The sequence below is a fragment of the Podarcis gaigeae genome (assembly GCF_964106915.1).
Source record: "Podarcis gaigeae genome assembly, chromosome: 3".
Taxonomy (NCBI): domain Eukaryota; kingdom Metazoa; phylum Chordata; class Lepidosauria; order Squamata; family Lacertidae; genus Podarcis; species Podarcis gaigeae.
In genome coordinates this window covers 48,245,993-48,261,492 of record NC_139680.1, presented here as the reverse complement: position 1 = coordinate 48,261,492, position 15,500 = coordinate 48,245,993, and positions in this window count along the sequence as shown.

Genomic DNA, 15,500 nt, shown 5'->3' with positions numbered 1-15,500 from the left:
GAAATTTAGGGAAGGGCATTTAGGACTATCCCATTGATCCTGAGCACTGCTTAGACTATAGAACACCTTTACCTTTTCTTATCACCCACTTAGCTACTATGTCTAGCAGGCCATGGCAGGAGTGATTTGACACACGGAAAGGGGAAGACTTCTTGTCAGCTTGATCTGGCCTGACATTAGAGACGGCAGATAAATTTGATTCAGTGTACATTCATAGGCAAACCTACCTAATTCACGCTTGTCTAAACAATAAATGAACCGAAACACAGCCATCCTTAGAAATTTGCTCTTCTCTGAAGTTTGCACTGAAGTTTACAAGCTATGTAATGTTTACAAAAATGCACATACTAGAGAAAAATATGCGTAAAAATGCATATATTGGTGAAAATAACATCAAAAATGCATTATATAAGGGGAAATTGCCTTGCAAAAATGTGTATATTGGACCAAATTCCATACAAGGATGCATATATTAGGAGACATTCATGTCAAAATGGTGATGGATGGAGTGGAGTTGGGTGGAGATGGGATCATTTCAGCATTGCTGCTCCTTTTGCTGGTGCATTTTTGGGGGGTCACCAGGGAGACTCTCAGTGCCTACTGGGCAGGCACCTTGCCAAGGGCCCTCTCAAACTTATAGCAGCTCTGGACTTAGTAAGGACTCCTCTACGTTCCCCACCACAATTCAAGCACTGAAGCATAGGATTGGTAGGCTAGGCTGAGGGACAGTGACTAATCCTGGGTTACCCAGCAGGGTGTAGGCTTAAGTGAATATTTAAACACAGGACTTGTTGGCCTACTCCAGGCATGGCCAAACTTGGCCCTCCAGCTGTTTTGGGACTACAATTCCCATCATCCCTGACCACTGGTCCTGTTAGCTAGGGATGATGGGAGTTGTAGTCCCAAAACAGCTGGCGAGTCAAGTTTGGCCATGCCTGGCCTAATCGTTAGGGAATTGCAGTGCCATTAGTCACTATACATGAAAGTAGCACAACTGAACTTGATTTAATTGCAGAATATTTGTTGATTGGCTCTAATAAATGATGTCCTCAGAACAAACTTCAGAGCTTGCTTCTATAACTCTCTTTAAGTGCATTCACATATACCATTCTAAACTGTTTGTCTACAGGGAATTCCATGTGAACATTTGATTATTAATCATTAGGACTTACCAGAATGAAAACTTGGTAAAATCTCCCATGGGAAGGATCTAGTCAGTGATGACAGGCAAGTTATTCTAAGTAAACTGAAAGTCATCATCTGTTGTATTTTTACACATATCAAGATGCGATAATATACTCTAGAGGAACACCCTATAAAATGCTATAAATGTTAACACACACACACACTACATTCTCTAAGCTATAGGGCAGTCTGCACTGATTCAGCAATGAGGGAATCTGTAATTATTCTTCTCTGAAATACTGAGAAGTTGCTCCCTCCCAAAAAACCCCACCCTTTTCTTGTATGTCATGGAAAATACAACCGAGGCTAGGGAATAATCATTTTTATCAATTGTGCTTTAGCTGTTTGCCACAGCACTAAGTACAATCACTGTGTCAAGAAGGTACACTGCTTGAAAGCATTTCTAGAAATAATATTTTCATGCAGAAAATATGCTGATTTTTGAAGAAACCAACATCTATTACTTATTATTGTTCACTATCCTTGAATGGAAGAAGAAAAATGCATTATGAAAACACTCCTTGAGGCCCAGAATCTGGTTCTGTGTCAGCACTTATTTTTTCTTGCTCACTTTTACAGGACATGGCCATTTTAAATATGAGTTTTCTGTCAATGCAAACCTTAGGAAACACTGATCTATTTGTATCTCATTAAAAATTGCAAATTCCCCTCATGCCTCTTTGTGGGAAAGGCTTTTATTCACTTAGTAGAGAGGACATTTCTTTATAGAAAATCTCTGGATGTAAAGAAACCATGTGCTCTGTTTAAGAATGGCATGCATGCTTGAAAACTACTCGTTTACTTCAATGGAGGAAAAGGCGATGTGAATGTAATGTGCATTCTTGCTGATATAGGAGTGTATTCTTTCCAATGAAATAAAAGTATTGTAGGAAGATGAGCTCTGAACCAACACCAGAACACCTATCCCATCAATGTGCACACACTTGCAATAAGTTACCTGAATCAGAGGGGAGGGAGCAATAGACAGAAAGGCAAGCTATTTTCCCCTCACTGATTCCTTCTTGACTGACTACCTGTAGATTGTTTCACAGGCTTTCATTCCTTATTACTTCTTCTCCAAGTCAGTTAGTGTCAGATATTTTTTTAACACTCATAGCCACATGTGAGCTTGTACTCGGAATGGCTTTGTTTGCAGGGGAAAAATAAACCTGATGTTTCTTTATTCTTTCAACCAGCAGTCTGACTATTTCTGCACTCTCTTGCTCAATATGTCAGATGCACTGATAAAAGGACACTAATTCCATTCGAGCTGTTAATTAAAATAGAGGCGAGGAACCTGTGGTCATCCCCCAAATTTCTGAACTTAAAGGGAAACATTGCCATTAGCAAAACCACCCACAGAGAGCGAGACAATTACTGTTAACAATCAGATAAACTCTTTCCAGAAGAAAGGCCTGTTACTGTGTATCAAGCGGCAGGAGATATTAATCAATGTTTCAGCAACAGCTCACTGCATACTGTGTTGGTGGTGGCTGGTATGAGGGTAGGGCAAGAAGGTATCCCTACTCTCTGTAAAGTTGGCAACAGCTTTGGGGCTCTGTCTTGTCATGCCCATAGGCAGAATTTGACTCACCCAAGTTTGATGCTGGCATTAGATTGCATAAAGTTCTGAAGAAGTGTGCATGCACACGAAAGCTCATACCAATAACAAACTTAGTTGATCTCTAAGGTGCTACTGGAAGGATTTTTTTTATTTTGTTCCCCCTGCAGGTGGCCTAGTTCAACATATTCTGTGTGTCTCATCTCTTTCTTCTTGGATCCAATTGCAACTGGAGCATCAAGTATTTTGCCACCTCTTTTAGTTGCCCTTGTTTATCTTCATCTTCTTCCATGTGAACATCAGCAATGTATTAATGAAAGCACTGAGTAATGCAGTTTTTATGAGTTTGTATGTATGGTTATATCAATGTCCTCTTTCCATAGTGATTTGCTGATGTGCACTGTTCTGTGCATTGGTAGAGAAGCAGGCAGTAAGAACCTTAATGCAACTGTACAATCACATCAAGAATGAGTTTGTTGCAGTGTTGCATCAGTTTGCTGGACGTTGTATCAGTGCATGGTGCTGATGTAGAGGAATGACAAATGAATCTGAGGATATTTTAAGTGGCAGCCAGCTACATTCCTGATGATCTATATGAAATTCAGAAATTAAAAAAATGGAAAGTTCCTAATCCTAATGCATCAGTTCCACTTCAAATACCACAGATGCATTTGCATAAGGAGAATTTCAGATATATCCCTAGCTGAGTTATGATAGAGTGTATATACCCAACAGAAAAGGTGAAATAAAAGATAACAGGAATGTAGCACGTATCCTGTTTGCCACAGTATGTAGCAGTTATTTCCAGTTTAATTATGTCTTCCATATCATTAGCATTTATAATAAGAGCTTGGGCAACCAGGAACTATTTCATATCTCTGGTGTGTAGATTGTTTTGGGTTAAGGAACATGTAATATTCCCCCTGATGCATTTAATTAGTCTGATGAAAACTTTTTTTGGCTCCCCTTGAAAATTCTCAAAGGTTTCCCTGCAGACCAACTCCTCAATTTACTCCAGATTTCACTTTAGGCAAAATATGAGGAAGCAAAATTTGGTCCTGTAAGCCCTTGTGGTTGCAAAGAGACTTGTTTTGCAAGTCTATCTATTACTCACTGGTCCAAATATCTCATTGCCTTTTCTGTGTTGGGATTTATAGCTCATAAATCATAGAATTTTAGAGTTGGAAGGGACCACGCTGATCATCTGTTTCAACCCCCTGCAATGCAGGAATCTTTTTGCCCAATGTGGGCTTGAATCCACGACCCAATATGTCATTTGACATATTCGGCATATATCCAATAGGACATATGAATTAGGACTGATATAATGTTATTTTTGCTCATGTCAGCTGGCAATTTTTAAATCTGTCTGTCTATATGCAAACTAACAATTATTTACTCTAGATACTTTGATTTCCATTGCTACCAGTGCAGCAGAGTTCTAGCAGCCTCTAGGGTTAACATCTCCAGATGTTGTTGAATTTCAACTCCATCAACACCAGCCAGTGTTAATGGTCAGAGATGATAGGCACTGTAGTCCAAAAACAACTAGAAAGCTACAGATCCCTCATCCCATCACAAATTTTGCATGATGTTTATACTGAATCTGACTTGTTTTTGGTATTAAATAGTTGCTAATTCATACTAATAGCCTATCAACCTTATGAAAAGAGAACATTGTATAGAAATGCAATTTTATAAATAGCTCCTTCAATGCCCCATTTCTGTGCTATTAGAATATTCTAGTTCTTCACCTGTGACCTTCACAAAGTATAGATATGTAGAATAAGCTCACTATACACTATACAGCTCAGTGCCTTTTAAATTTAGTGCATAGTGAAATAATCCATCTGTTTGTAGATTTCTTTTGTCCCAAGACAACACTTCATTAAGAGACACATGCTTTGTCCTTCAGGATGAATCTCCTTTCACTTCTTAATGTTATAAGTGATAAAAACCCAAGAGCAAATCATTCCATGCATTAAAATTTAGGTCCTCAGACTTTAGCTTCATTTAATGATTGCATGGGTTTCAAGAGGCTTAAAGGCTACAATTCACATCCCATTTGCTTCAGAAATATTCTATCAAAATATATGGGGGTGGTTCCAGAGAAAATGGGTTATGAATTGTTATAGAGTCAGGAAAGTGACTGGTCTGGTACTTTGATGAATAACTCAGTTTTGCATATCTTCAGACTTTGGACTTGAAAAACCATCCCATTAACAATTGCCCTGAAGTACCAAAATTGTCAAAAGAATTGCTACTAGTGTTCACCCCCCCTCTCTCTCGTTGATGATTAAAAACTAGCTCTTGCATTTTGCAAACATTCACCTTTATTGAGCTTCCCCACAACCTTACCTGTTGTTTCTCTCTCGTCGCATGTATGATCTCACCCAATCAGAGATTATGCAGTAAGTGCAATGATATCACAAAGCACTGTAGTCAGACAAATTTAGGCCACATGGCACTAACATTGAAGGCAACAACAAGTGAGGGTGAGGATCAGATAAGTGAGAAAGGAATCCCCACCCCCCTTACCCCCACACCAAAAAAGGAATGCCAACATATTCCTGAAAAAAGAGGCATGTTTTAACACCACTGAAAACCTTCATAAAAATGAAGTCATTTTGGTTATGCTCTAAAGCAGGCTTCCTCAACCTCGGCCCTCCAGATGTTTTGAGACTACAATTCCCATCATCCCTGACCACTGGTCCTGCTAGCTAGGGATCATGGGAGTTGTAGGCCAAAAACATCTGGAGGGCTGAGGTTGAGGAAGCCTGCTCTAAAGGGACCTAGAAGGAACTAGAATGAATGAAGAAAGGGGGTGCAAACCACTTCTCAAAATCTCAGGTGCAAATACAGCCCAAACAGTGGTGCAGCATACAAGCTATGAGTGATTTTTTGCCATGAGCAGAGGTAATGAGCCAAAGGTAAGCTTGCTGCTAAATTCATCCCAAAATGGGATTTAGGACACTACTTGCTGTACAATCACTTCTTGGGGAAATGTACCAACCAACCAACCAACCAACCAACCAACCCCAAATGGCTTCTCCCTATGTACCTGTGTATAGAGGTGGAGTTCACATTTAAAGGTGGAGCTATATAATTCTGGATCAATATGTGAGCCCAAACTCAGTCATCCTTTGAAAATCACACTTTTTGCAAGGCAGTTCTCCAGCCCAGTGATGTGTTTATTGTGACTATTTCTGGATTTAGTCACAATAAATCCATTGTGCACAGGTGCACAATGGCCTGTCATTCATACATGCCTAAATCAGTCATTGCCTGTAACCTAAAATGCCTTATGTAAAGGAAATGGTTTTGCAAAAATGTGCATAATAGGTAAAACTGCATACAAAGATGTGTGTATTAGGAGAAATTGGCACTAAAATGATGATAAATTTTCATGAGCACTTTTTTTGTTGTTTAATGCAAACCAACATGAAAATGTGAAGAACTGAAGATTGGGAGAATGACAAACTGGGGGAGAATTTCAAAAGACCTTTTACCCATGTGATGGTGAACTAGTGCCGTCATTCTCACATTGATAAAAACGTTGCTGCAATCTTTCTCAGACTCAGTAGCCTCTAAGCATGTCTTATGAGTCCTTAGATGATATCTCAAGTGGGGTGGCAGAGGGAGGCTTGTGGATTTGGTGCAGAAGGCAGTGGATGTTGCCCATAGCATTGACTTGAAACACTTACTAAGCAGGACCGGAATCCAACATCAACCTCTTCCTCAAGGAGGTCTGTGAGTGATTTGCCATCAGACTGTGATTCATCTGTGCTTGGTGTCTGCAGGAGTCTCTGGAGATATCTGCTCCCGACCCATTTCAAAGAACACCCCTTCAGCCTTCAAGTCACTGCCTAAGGCCATATTCACAACAGTAATCCATCTTGTTATGACTGATCTATTGAAATGCTTGACACATTAAGCTCTTCAAAATGTGAAAAGTGCTAACTCTCTCTCAGTAGTGTTCCAGCACAAAATAAATGTCATGACCTTTTGAATATTTTCATTATTTTGCTGGGCATGATGATATTATTTATTACTACTACTGATGCTATTATTATTCTTATTATTACTACTGCTGCTATTACTATTATTACTATTATTATTTAAAGTTCATGCTGTGCTGCTCTCCACTGTGGTACAATGTCTTAATTGCCAACATAGCACCCTCATTTGTTTTTTAAATCCCATATCATCTTATTTATCCTCTTCCTTCTCTTTCCAGCACTGACAGAATGTGATATGACTAAGTGCTTTCTTTTTTTCTTTTTTCTTTTTTGCATTGGGTAGGTCATGAATCTGATGCAAGACAAGATAGAGATATAAAATTGCTGCTCCTTTAAAAGGTGGAACATCTAGTGAAGTGGCTATAAAAACTATTTTGAATAAGGACAGTGGCATTTGGTGCCATAAATCCCCATTTCTTCTCTCACAGGAATCAGGAATATTTATAGAGATCTTTAGAAATGGCTTAAAGAGATTTTCCATCTGTGGAATCATAAACGTGGGGCCTGGTGCAAAATTCACGGGAGCAAAATTCACGGGAGCTCAGGAAGGGATCTGAATGGGTTGTAAATTAGGCTCCATCAAATATGCAAAAATGTTTTGCAACCCTCAAACATACATACATATATATATATATATATATATATATATATATATATATAATCTTTAGGGGTACTCTCATTTTCCTACTCATATTGAAATACTGCCCCTCAGTGAGGCCAAACTTAGATTCACAAGACATTTAGGGGTACCCCCAGAAAAAAGTTTTTTTTTTGTGTGTGTGTGTGTGTAGTCACATAGAGCAAAACCATAAGAATGATATTAGAATCAGGAAGTATATTTTCCTGCAAAGTTCTTTGCACTTACCACTTTTTAAGACCCTAAACTTTTTATCTAATTTTAATACAGGGAATGCAGTAGGCCTAAAAAAGCAATCTTGTGTGTGGGGGGGTGTAATTGAGAAACTTCTGCAAAGTCTAGTCAGCTGGGAATACAGAAGGTTGCTTTAGGAGGGACCAAGCAACATTTGGGAATATTTCATAGTATGGATTTCTCTTAAAACATCTCATTTATGGAGGAAAAGCCAAGAAGCTGTGACTGGTATGCCAGATATAACTATTCTATTCTCCAGTTGCTGTATATTGATTGTGTATTCTAACTGCGTCGTTATAGCTATCTTTGACAGTGTTCCTAATGAAAAGACCCCTTCTTAAAGATGCTGAGCATGTCAGTTTCCTGAAAATTAATTTGAAAAACTTTGAGATCTCCTTGTTCACCTTCTTCTTCTTCTTCTTTTTGCCTCTGAAGATGAGGTGAAGTATGCAATGATAATGAGCAGCTCGAATACCATTCTGACTTGCGGAATAACAACTGTCAAAACCCCAATCATATTATTGTAAGTAACTCTTAAGTGCTTAGGACAGAACAAAAAATGTCTGGGCCTTGATTTTATCTACATAGGCATCCCTTATAATATTTTATTCAAAACATGTATTCATTATGTTGCTTCCCAGCCTATTTTGGAAGACTGACAGCTAATAGGCAGGGAACAGGGTTTTGACGCATTTCAGCCATGTAATCAGTTCTGCTCAAGCAATATGTGAATATATGGCAACTGGCTTTTTTCTATATGGCAACTGGTTCTTCAGGATCAGCATAATTGAAAAACAGCAATTAGCTAATTATGTAATAATTGAAACAGTAAAAGACAGCATTTCACATAGGCTGAGTTGCTTGCAGTGTCAAGCTATAGTTTAGTGTTACATGCACAAACCTCAAGGGTTGTGCAATCTTCTCCAGGAGGATACTGAATGATTTCACTTTAATTATCAGCTAATCAAGGTTACTAGCTATATCCAAATCCAAAATGGTGAAGGGTAGCTAATGTTTAGGGAAGCAAGCTGCCTTCAAAACATGGTTAATGAACCTGTTCAGTGGGAGCAGTTATCCAAGAATGCCCTGGGGAACAATGTTACAGCTTGATTTAGTGTTGCTCCTCTGGGTCATTCTTGCCAAAATGAGGAATAACTGTTGAAGATATTCCTCAACCTAAAAGTTCTGAGATTTTACACACACACTTAAAAATACCAGCAAAAGCTGTGAACTGAATATTTTGGCATAACACTTATTAAAGATAAATTCAAATTCAGTAACCTGGCAAGCAACATTCTTATATATGTCAGAGCCAGGGTTGGGTGTAGCTATTCTATGGGTACTAGGTGTTGAAATCAGCATTTTGCCAGATTTCTACACTTCAGACTGTCAATGTATGCTTAGAAGTATGTGAGTAATGCCCATTGCCTTCTGCCTTTCACTTTGACAAGCAGAAGCAGGATGTATTATGCAACAGAAGTAAAAATATGCATACATGTTTACTTTGAATAATGCACACAACTTGGATACATGGTTTTTATTGTTTTACATCATTTCTCCTGTCTTGCTCTCATGTTTGCCTTTTAACAAGCAAAAATAAAGAATGAGCACTTCTCTCCCTGGCAAGGTTTGGACCTTAAGAAATGCATGTCAGGCTGAAATTGAGATGGTATACCAGACAGCATCAGTAGAAGAGAGTACATGTTCTTAAAGGGCAACATGGTTTAGGATATATGGAACCTGGTAAACTGCAGTTCACCTTCTGCCAAAACTATAAAAAAATTCCTTCCAGTAGCACCTTAAAGACCAACTAAGTTAGTTCTTGGTATGAGATTTCGTGTGCATGCACACTTCTTCAGATACACTGAAACAGAAGTCACCAGACCCTTCTATATAGTGAGAAGGTGGGGAGGGGTATTACTCAGAAGGGTGGTGGGAATGGGTGATTGGCAGATAGCTGTGATGAGCCTGTTGATGACTCTTAACGATTGCAATAGGTCTTACAGAAAAAAGCAAGGGGTGAGAAGGTGAAAAAAAACGGCGCCAGTGCTTAATGGTGGCTCTCTCTCTGATCTCCGGAGAGAGGGCTGCTCCACGAGTTCGGGTCTGACCGCTACCGCGAAGCGGGGACCCCTAAAATCACAGGCGCGGAAGCCTGTGAACAAGGAGACTCGGTGGGCACCATTTGCACCCCCCTTTACTGCAAAAGAGCCTTTTTAAAGGCTCCGGAGGAGCATCGGGGGATCGCGCGGTGCTGAGAGTCGCTACCCAGCCCGTGGAGTGAAGCCGTGTCGCCATAGGCGGAGAGCGACGATTCCTTCCTGAAATTTGGACTGAAATTTGAAACCCGTAAGTAGGATTGAGGAACTTATTGGGACTATTAAAATTTGCCTGAAATTCGGCTGAAAACGGGGACGGTAAATAAAGGAAGTCTGCCTCCCCCCCCCCCCTGCATGACTTTTAAAGCAACGGAACTTAAAGCTGTAATTGAAGGAGAATTAGTTTGAACTTTTTAAAGTGGTTTAGCCCTGGCATTGAACTTGAACCCCCCCTCCAGCAAGCAGGAGCGAGGGGGGAAGAAAAGGGAACTTTATTTAACCTGCAGGAAAGGAAATAAAGGGAAATTTTCCGCTGTCTCTGACTCTGGGAGCGTGCTGCCTGGGTGAAACACTGGACAGGGACTGTCAGAAAAGATAGACTGTGACTTTATTGGATACAATTTTGGACTTTGTGACTTTGGGATTCTATTGAAAGAACATTTGGATAGTTTGCTGCAACTAGAAGACTGGGTGACTGTGGTTAAAAACTTTCCTCCTTGGGGGCTTTTGCCTTCTTTGTTTCTTTTTCTGATTTGTGGATACATTGAATTGCTCCCTCTAGAGGATCTAAAGACAATAGTCGCAACATAGACTGTAAAAAACAAGTCACTGGATTTTTCCATTCAAGCTGCTCCTGTGGGAACGACCTTGGGACATGAGCAGCTCAGCAGAGGAGATAGCAACAAGGTCTAAAGTGAAAGCCGCACAAAAGAAAAGGGGCTCTACGTCAGGTACATTGTCAGCAGGCGCAGCTGGACAGGAAAAAGGGATAGATATATTCATGGATTCAGTGACACAAGCCTTGCTTAAGATAAATGAATCTTTAGAAAATTTGACAAAGCAGAGTACGGAAAATACCAAACAGTTGACAGAACTTTCTACAAAATTGGACTTGAACACTAAAAGCATAACATCCAACACAGCAACTATAAATAAATAAATTAATTGAGGAAAATGCAACAACCCGAAATATAGCGGAAGAAGCGAAATCCGCTGCAGATAACGCACAGGAAAAATTAGCACCAGTGTGCAAGAGGCTGGACGAACATGAGGCCGCTTTGTCTTTATGGGAGATGCAGAGGAAAGAGAGGAATTTAAGACTTAGATTGGTCCCAGAAAGTGAAGGGGACAACTTAGTGGACTTTCTCACTAAAGAACTTTCAGAATTTTGGCAGGTAAATACAGAGGAGGAAGAATTTAAGATAACAGCTGCCTTCAGACTGGGGAGAAGGCAAAATAGAAAGATCCCGAGGGATTGCCTGATAACTTTGAGATCAAAGGAGGAAAGAGACAAAATATTAAATCTACATTATCAAAGAACCCTTGAGATTGAAGACTCTTTTGTACAAATTTACAGGGACATCCCAAAATACATTCTGGAGGCTAGAACTCATTATAAGAATCTGGTTTACCTGCTGAAACAGAATAGTATTCCCTTTAGGTGGGAGTTTCCACAAGGCCTGTCCTTTGGCTACAAAGGAAAGAAAGTAAAGATAAGAACAGTACAAGATAAAGAACAATTTTTGGACAGAAACGAAGAGGACCTACAGAAAGGAGTGGTAGAACTGACCTCTGAGACAGATCTTGGAAACCTGACATTCGGACTTAAATCACCAACGGAAGAAGAGCAGGGAGCGGCTGGAGGTAACTAATCAACGATGTCTCTGCAGTTTTTGACTTGGAACTGCAATGGATTGAACCTTCCCAGAAAAAGGCGTGAAGTTTTTCATATTTTGAAAAGAGAACAATTGGATTTGATCTGTTTACAAGAGACCCGCATAACAAGGACATATAGAAGATTGCTTATAAACAAAAGGTTAGGACAGGAATTTATTTCATCGGATAAAGTCAAGAAAAGAGGAGTGGTGATCTATGCAAAGGAGAAATTGGCCCCTAAATTGATTTTTAAAGATGAACAAGGAAGATTTTTGGCAATTGAAATACAAATCCAGGGAGAAAATTTTTTGATAGTTGGTATTTATGCACCTAATGAAGGGAAGGCAGAATTTTTCAAGAAACTGCATGAGACATTAATGGACTATTTGGATTATAATGTAATATTATTAGGAGATATGAATGGCGTGGTCTCTACAAATATGGACAAAGCACAAAGACAGGTGGTCTCTAAGGATGGGAGATTACCCAAGACTTTTTTTGAAATGACAGAGAATTTGGACTTGATAGATATTTGGAGAACTAGAAACCCTCTCGAGAGAGAGGGAACGTTTTTCTCTGAGGCACAAATGACATGGACAAGAATTGATCAAATTTGGATTACTAGTGGTATGGCTCCAAGGATAAAAAAGGTAGAAATCTGCCCAAAGACATGCTCCGACCATAACGCTGTAAAGATGGAAATGAAATTAACAACTGGCTCCTTCAGATGGAGAATGAATGACACCCTATTTAGAGATGATGAGGTTTAAAAAAAGGCCCAAAAAACTTTGAAGGACTATTTTGAGATAAATCTGAGGACGGATGTTGAAAAAAGAGTGATTTGGGACGCAAGTAAAGCCGTGATGCGAGGTTTCCTAATACAACAGAATACCTTAAAGAGGAAAAAACAAAATGAGAAGAAAGATAAGATCCTGGAAAAAATAAAAGAGGGTGAAAAGAGATTGAGGTCCAAACCAAAGTCTCATGAGATCTTGAGAGAAATTAAATTGTACCAGATGCAGTATATGGAACTGATGAATCAAGAGATAGAATGGAAAATCAAGCGAATGAGACAAAGGACATTTGAGTCAGCAGACAAATGTGGGAAACTCCTCGCATGGCAATTGAAGAAGAGACAAAAATTGAATACAGTTACAAATTTGGAGGTGGATGGAAAGAACGTTACCAAACCAAATGAGATCAGCAATTGTTTTCAGAGTTATTTCAGAAGACTATATGCACAAGGGCCGGAGAATGAACGAGACATTGAAGATTTTCTTAAGAAATATGGATTACAAAAAATTTCGCAACAAAGTATGCTGGTTTTAAATGAGAAAATAACAGATAAAGAAATAGAGGGTGCCATTCAAAATATGCAACTAGGTAAATCTCCAGGACCAGATGGATTAACCTCCAGATATTATAAAGCTTTGAAGGAATGGATAATACAGCCATTGAAGGAGGTCTGCAATGAAATACTAGAGGGGAAAAAGCCTCCTGAATCGTGGAAAGAAGCTTTCATCACGCTTATACCAAAGTCTGAAACTGAAAAAAATCAGATTAAGAACTACCGCCCTATATCATTACTTAATGTGGATTATAAAATATTTGCTGATATTTTAGCAAAAAGACTTAAGAAGGTGCTGGTGGAGGAGATTCATAAAGACCAGGCAGGCTTTCTTCCGGGAAGATACTTATCAAATAATGTAAGGAATATAATTGACATTATGGAAATGTTGACAGTAAATATTAACACGAAGGCAGTTTTAATATTTGTGGATGCGGAGAAAGCCTTTGATAATATTTCTTGGAATTTTATGAAGAAGAATCTCCATGGGATGGGGGTAGGCCAAAGGTTTGAGAATGGTATAGGTGCAATATATTCGGAACAAAAGACAAATTTAATTGTAAATAATGTGGTTACTGATGAACTTCTGATACAAAAAGGGACACGACAGGGGTGCCCAATATCCCCATTACTTTTTATTTCAGTCTTGGAGGTCCTATTAAATATGATTAGGGGGGACCAGTTGGTAAAAGGAATCCGGGTCGGAGCCAGACAGCACAAATTGAAGGCATTTGCAGATGACCTTGTATTGACTTTACAAGAGCCAGACACTAGTACAAAAAGAGTTTTGGAATTAATTCAATTCTTTGGCCAGGTTGCAGGATTTAAATTGAATAAACAAAAAACTAAAGTCTTGGGGAAAAATTTAACAAATGGTGAAAGGGAGAAGTTCCAAAGTGAAACTGGGTTGATGGTGGCTAAGAAAGTGAAATATTTGGGGAATAACATGACATCTAAAAATGTGAATTTATTTAAGGATAATTACAACCCCAGAGTCTGGCAAGACTGGCCCGTACGGGCAGGGGTACCTTTACCTTTACCTTATGACAAATGTTGGACAGAGGTAAAGAAAGACCTAGAAATATGGTCGAATCTGAAGCTTTCCTTGTTAGGCCGAATCGCTGTGATCAAAATGAATGTTTTGCCAAGAATGTTATTTCTGTTTCAGACATTACAGATCGTGGATAAACTAGATTGTTTCAAGAAGTGGCAGAAAGATATATCTAGATTTGTCTGGCAGGGCAAAAAGCCCAGAATAAAATATAAGATATTAACGGATGCAAAAGATAGAGGGGGGTTTGCCCTGCCGGACTTAAGACTTTATTATGAAGCAGCAGCTTTCTGCTGGTTGAAGGACTGGCTACTTCTTGAGAACACAGATATCTTGGATCTGGAAGGATTTGACAATAGGTTTGGCTGGCATGCTTACATATGGTACGACAAGGCTAAAGCTCATAAAGGTTTTAAAAATCATGTGGTTAGGAAAGCACTATACAATGTTTGGATTCGATATAAGGATTTGTTGGAAAGCAAAACTCCTAGGTGGTTATCACCAATGGAGGCTATAGAAGTGAAGAAACTTAATATGGAACCTAATTGGCCAAAATATTCTGAAATCTTAGAACAAGAAAGTGGCAAATTTAGATTAAAGAGACTTGAAGAAATAAAGTCCAAGGTAAGAGACTGGCTCCATTATTATCAAATAATGGAGACCTTTAAACAAGACAGGAAAATTGGCTTCCAGGTGGAGAAATCTAAATTAGAAACAGAACTGTTAGAACCCAATACTAAGAATCTATCAAGAATGTATAATTTGTTGCTGAAGTGGAATACAATAGATGAGACAGTCAAATCAGCTATGGTTAAATGGGCACAGGACATCGGTCATGATATTATGTTTGCGGACTGGGAACAGTTATGGACCACCGGTATTAAATTTACGGCATGTAATGCCTTAAGAGAAAACATTATGAAAATGATTTATAGGTGGTACATGACCCCAGTCAAGCTTGCAAAGATCTACCATTTGCCCAATAACAAATGTTGGAAATGTAAGGAAGCTGAAGGTACTTTTTTTCACCTTTGGTGGACCTGCCCAAAGATTAAAGCCTTCTGGGAAATGATTTATAATGAAATTAAGAAGGTACTTAAATGTACATTTCATAAGAAACCAGAGGCATTTCTCTTGGGCATGGTTGGCCAGTTGGTGTCAAGAAAGGACAGGACTTTTTTTATGTATGCTACCACGGCAGCAAGGATACTTCTAGCAAAGTATTGGAAGACGCAAGAATTACCCACACTGGAAGAATGGCAGACAAAAGTGATCGATTTTATGGGACTGGCAGAAATGACCGGCAGAATCCATGACCAAGAGAAAGAGACGGTGGAGGAAGATTGGAAGAAGTTTAAAGTTTATCTCAAGAACTGTTGTAAAATTGATGAGTGCTAAAATGTTAAGGGGAAAGAAGATGCAGAATTGCAGCTGAAATTGTTTGATAAATTAAGATGAAATTGAGGAAAAATAAGTTATAAATATAAACTG